We start from the raw sequence: 5,650 nt of genomic DNA, 5'->3' as shown, positions 1-5,650 counted from the left end.
TCTTTCCTACCCATTCTCCCTTTACCCTCCCTGTTTTGCCACTCACACCACTGGTCCTATAGGGCTCATCCATCCTGGATTCCCTGTATTTTCTGACATTCTTAAAACCAAGACTTTTTGCTCATGCATTTATTCACTGCTTTCTCAGGGATGGCTGTCTCATTAGAATCTCTGGTAACATTGTGAGTTATTCATTGAGCTGCTAACTGCACAGTCAGGAGTTCAAAATCAAAAGGTTCTCTATTTTCTACTCCCTTACAGATTTACAGTCTCAGAAACCCAGAGAAGCAGTTCTACCCTAGACTGTAAGGTTGCTATGAATCAGAACCCAGATAGTAAGTTTAGTATGAGTTTATCTGTCTCGTTTTCCTTTCTTATGGTCATCTTAGAATTTTCCTGAGATACAATCATTTTCTATCTTCTTTAGCCATCTGATAAAAGTTAAGACCTTAAAATTAGCTATTTGTCTTTTTTCTCAATATGTGAAGGTGCTTCCAAAAACTTGAGGAAAAAAATTGAATTTCAATTTCACTTTTCCATGACCATTTTGAAGTATTTCATTGTTTTTTATCTTCTAGTATTGTGGTAAGTTAGGTGCCCTTGAGTGTGTTCTTACTCATAGTGAAACTTTGTACAACAAAATGAAATGCTACCCAGTCCTACTCCAGCCTCCCACGCATTGGTATGTTTAAGCCTATGACTGCAGACACTTTGTCAGTCTATCTCCTTGATGGTCTTCCTCTTTTAACTTGACATCTGCTTTACCAAGCAGGATGTCCTCCTCCAGGGACTGGTCTCTCCCGATAATCTACCTGAAGTACATGACATAAAGCCTTGCCACTTTTCCTTCTAAGGAGCATTTGAGCTGTGACTCTTTCAAAATAAATTCCTTGTTTTTCTGGAAGTCCACAGTGTTTTTTTTCTGAAAGTCAACTGCACAGTAATTCAAATACAACAATTCTTTTTCAGTCTTCCTTATTTAATGTCCAACTTTCACATACATTTGAGAAAATTGAAAATAGTTTGGGTCAGGTGCATCAAAGTCTTCAATGTAACATCCTTGATCTTCTCATGAGAGAAGTCTTGTGACAAAGGTTTTCCCAACACACATTGTTTAGTTTGTTTGACTACTGTTTCCATGGACATTGATTTTGGAACCAAGCAAGAGGAAATCCTTGACAATTTCATTAGTTTTTCCATTTGTCATGATGCTACTTGTTGGTTCAATTGTGAGAATGTTTGTGGTCTACAACTGTAAATCTTTCAAAATTGTTCTATTGACATATATTTCAGATATTATACAAGTTGACCATTTATTAACATTAAGAAGATTTGTACCAATGTCACCGCAATCAATTTCAGAACATTTTCTTCTATGCCTCATTGCCATTAGCTCTCCATTTCACCCCAATTTCCTTGGCCAGGCCGGTAGATAAATATGAACCCAGTAACTATCTCTAGAGATTTATCTAACTTCAATTTCATGTACAGAAATAATATACAAAACAAACAGGAAGCAAGCAAAAAAGAAAATCAACAACAATGACAACACAGAGATAACCTCAATAGAAAAGAAAGCAGAAAATATTAATACTGAAACAACTTTCAAATGAGTTTAAAGGGAGAACAAATGATAACCTAACCTAACTACATCCACCTATATTTTAACCGAACCCCATCTGCCTAAGTCAGCTTCACAAGGCTCTCTGTGGGTTAGCAACACTGCCTTGTGGTCAGTGGGGATTCACCAGAGGCTTACTCCATGTGGAGATCCTGCGATTGGATTTGGGGTTTCCACTGTCACATACATCTTGTGCAGACTGGGTGCTCATAATTTAAGCTGATACCATTCCCTTCTTCAGAACTGGGCTTTATTATTTACAATACTTGGATCACACAGGCTGGTGTGCTTCCTCCATGTCGACTTAGTTGATGCCTCACTTAGATGGCTACTTTTTTGAAGACAAGCCTTAAAGACTCCAGACACAATTCTTTCTGAAAGCTGGGTACCACCTATTTCTTCACTATACTTTGTTATCACACCCATATATTCAGTAATCTCTTCATAAGGGTGTGTATCAAACAGGCCCATGGCCAATAAGAGCTAATTGTTCTTAGATTGGAGCTAGAAATAAGTTCAAGGCCCAAATCCATTCATACACCTATGGTATATATATTTCTCATTTAAGAGCTATATTTATCAGTTTATAATAGAGATTATAATAAATCATCCTCCTGGGATAAAAGATAATTCTATTATTAGTGCCATTAATTTAGCAAATGGTATAGAATTTCAAATTATGTTGAGAAACAGAAATTACACAAGTATAGGCCAGTTTTGGACCACAATTCATGATTATTGGCTTGTGTATTTGAACTCTTAAGTTCCTGGATACTACACAAATAATGGCTATTGATGATCAGGCAACATTTTCAATAACACTTATTCACAAAGGCAGGCTAATATATATCATAAGGAAGCAAGGATTGCATTATAATAGAAAATATACCGTAGTCCTGGGTCACCATTCATTAGGCATCCTCACAGCAAGGGATCTGAACCAAAGTCCAATTCCATCACCTTGGTATAGCTGTCATTTGCTTCTTCTAACACTTGGGTGTTCCAGCGTTAAGTGCAAGGGAATGTGTAAGTTTCTTAAATCTGCTACAAGTGAGTTTAAGCTAAAGCTCAGGTTGCTTAGTAGGGTTTCTACATCAAATTATTTTAGTGTTGCCTATGAAGAATGTTGTGTGCCTTGAAAGGACAGGGTCTAAAGTCCCAATTGTCTATAGCACACTTCCTGGATCACCAAAGGATGTGATAGAAACTAGGTGAAAAATGTCCAATTAGTATCATAGTACCAGGTGTATTCTGTGACTAGGGTTCTATATAAGTATTGTGAAGCATTTTATCACAGATAGGAGGTTGCTCTACCTGGTTTACCAACCAACAGAAGTATAATCGCCTTCCCTGAGACATACATGCCCCCATCTTGACTTGATTTCCAGTAGAGTACTTCTATCACTCTAGTAGGAGTGTCTGTTGACTTGGTGTACCATTAGCACAATCAGCATAGCCCTGGTGTCATTGTGTCACCTTGGGCTGTTAATTGCAAGATCTACAGTTCAAAACCACCAGGCATTCTGCTGGTGAAGATGTTCTCTTGAAGAGTTCATCTCAGAAACCCAGAGAGGCAGTTCTACCTTGTCCAATGGGGTCACTATAAATTGCTATTGACTCCGTGGAATTGTTTTTGTTCTCTTTTGCCCAGTGTTGTATGGCAACAATTGACTGATGCTCTTGCTTTCTCTGCATCTTGAGGACCTGACTCCAGCTGAGATGAGGTCTCCTCTGTCAACATGTTTCAAATATGTAGACTTCTCACTGCCATGGAGTCAATGCTGACTCATAGTGACCCTTACAGGACAGGATAGTATTGCCCCTGGGAGTTTCTGAGACTGTAATTGTTTATGGGAGTATAAAGCTCTGTCTTTCTCCCAAAGATGTAGATATAAAGAAGATAATTTTTGGTTCATAGGCACTAGGCAGGCTCTGTATCATTGTTTGAGAGACCAGATTAGAAAATTACGTGACCTAAGAGCAGAAGCTTGCCTTCATCTTGGTGTTTATCCTTAGAGCAGTAGACTCATAAAATATTGTTCATTTGTGCTTAAATAACTTCAATTAGCATAATGGTTTTCAAGTCCATCGAGATCATGTGGGATTTCATGGTTTCATCTCTGATTTTTAGAGATGCCTAATATTTCATTGTGTGTTTGCACCAGATGTTTTGTTTTATCCATTCTTCAGCTGACAGGCTGTTTCCAGCTTCATGTCATTATGAACTGTACTGCAGGAACATGGGAGAGCATGTGTCTACTCTGTCTTTTACTTTCTTTGGGGTATAAGCCTAGCAGAGGTATTTCTAGGTGATATGGTACTGCTATTCTCAGTTGTTTCAGGAAGCTCCATATTGCTTTCCACGATGGTTGTACACAATTACAAGCCCACCAGCAGTGTATGAGAATTCCAATTTCTCAACACCCTTCCCAGCATTTGTTATTCTCTCTTTGCTTGAATTCAGTTATCATTGTAGCTTTAAGGTGAGATTTCATCATTGTTTTGATATGTATTAGTAGTCCTGAGCATTTCCTCATGTCTTTATTCGACTTTTGAGTATCTGCTCTGGATAATTTTCTGTTCGAGTCCTTTGTCCACCTTTTAATTGGATTATGTGTTCTTCTTATTGAGATATTACACAATTATTTTTATTATACTGATTTGTGCCTTGTCAGTTGTGTCATTGCTAAAATTTTCTTTTCTTCAATCCATGGGACCATGATTTACTATTTTAATGAAATATTTTTTATGTTCAAAGTTTTTAATTTTAATTTTTACTTCTTTCTATTCTGCCTTCCACTCTGTGAGCTTCCTTTTTGTACTTGGTAGTCTGTGTATACCATGCAATAAGACCCTTAAGTTTGTTCTAATTTTGTTATCGATGATCTTTAGCACTCGGGTTTATATTGAGGTATGTAACTCATTTTGAATTCATTCGTGTGCATGAGTGAGATATGGGTCCACTTTTATTCTTTTCAGATGTCCATCCAGTTTTTCAAAATTATTTGCTGAAGTTATCTCTTTCCCGTCTAATATTTTTGTGTGCTTTGTCAAAAAATCAGTTACTTGTAGATGCATGCTTTCATTTTTCGGTTTTCTATTCTGTTCCATCTGTTTAAAAATCTATCATTATAATAGTACCAGGGTGTTTTAGCTGATCTGGCTGCATGGAAGGCCAGAATGCTGGCAGCATGAAGTCTCCTACACTGCTGTTTTTGTTGAGGAAGTCTTTGCTTCTCCTGGGCCTCTTTCCTGTCCATATGAATGAGTTTTTCCACTTATTCAAATAATGAAGTAGGGATTTGAGGATTTGAGATAGAATTGTATTGTATTTAAAGATTACTTTAGGCACTATTATAAGGTGGCTTTTTACTCCTGTGAAGAGAAAATCTAGAAATACACAGGGGCGATTCTACCCTGTCCTATAGGATTACTATGAGACAGAATCTACTCTATGGCAGTAAGTGAAGGTTAAGGTAATAGATGACTGAACCCCAGTTCAATCAAGGGATGTAATAAATTCAGAAGGATGAATAGTTTGTTGAGAATATGGAAACATTCAGCAAGAAATTGAAAACAACTTCATTATTAAATTTGTATGTACATTCTGATTTATCTCTTTAAATATCTATAATTAAGGTATTTTAGGAAAGAGGTAGAAATTGTATTTTAAAACGACCCACTAGAAAGTATTAAATCTTTTAATCAATTCTTTTTCCAGTAGGTAAGATTAATTTCTAATATAAACACTACTTGCCAGCTTGTGCAATGCTATTAAAAATATTTTCTCCCATTTCTAAAATCCTAAATGAATAAGTTGAATGGACTTATTCAGCCTATTTTCCAGGAGAATGATACATAGTAATTCCTGCATGGTATGTAAACACATTCAAAAGATTTGAAATTAAATCACTCACATCATCATCTGACTATATCAGATAAATAAGACCTTTAATAAAGAAAAAAGAAGCTGTAGAAATATCAGGAAGTCACATTTGTAATCACCTTTCATGTTCATATATTTATGAT

The sequence above is a fragment of the Echinops telfairi genome, unplaced genomic scaffold (genome assembly GCF_000313985.2).
Source record: "Echinops telfairi isolate 266 unplaced genomic scaffold, ASM31398v2 ScPeMD7_7469;HRSCAF=8507_1, whole genome shotgun sequence".
NCBI classification, from domain to species: Eukaryota; Metazoa; Chordata; class Mammalia; order Afrosoricida; family Tenrecidae; genus Echinops; species Echinops telfairi.
Note: the sequence above shows the minus strand (reverse complement) of the source record.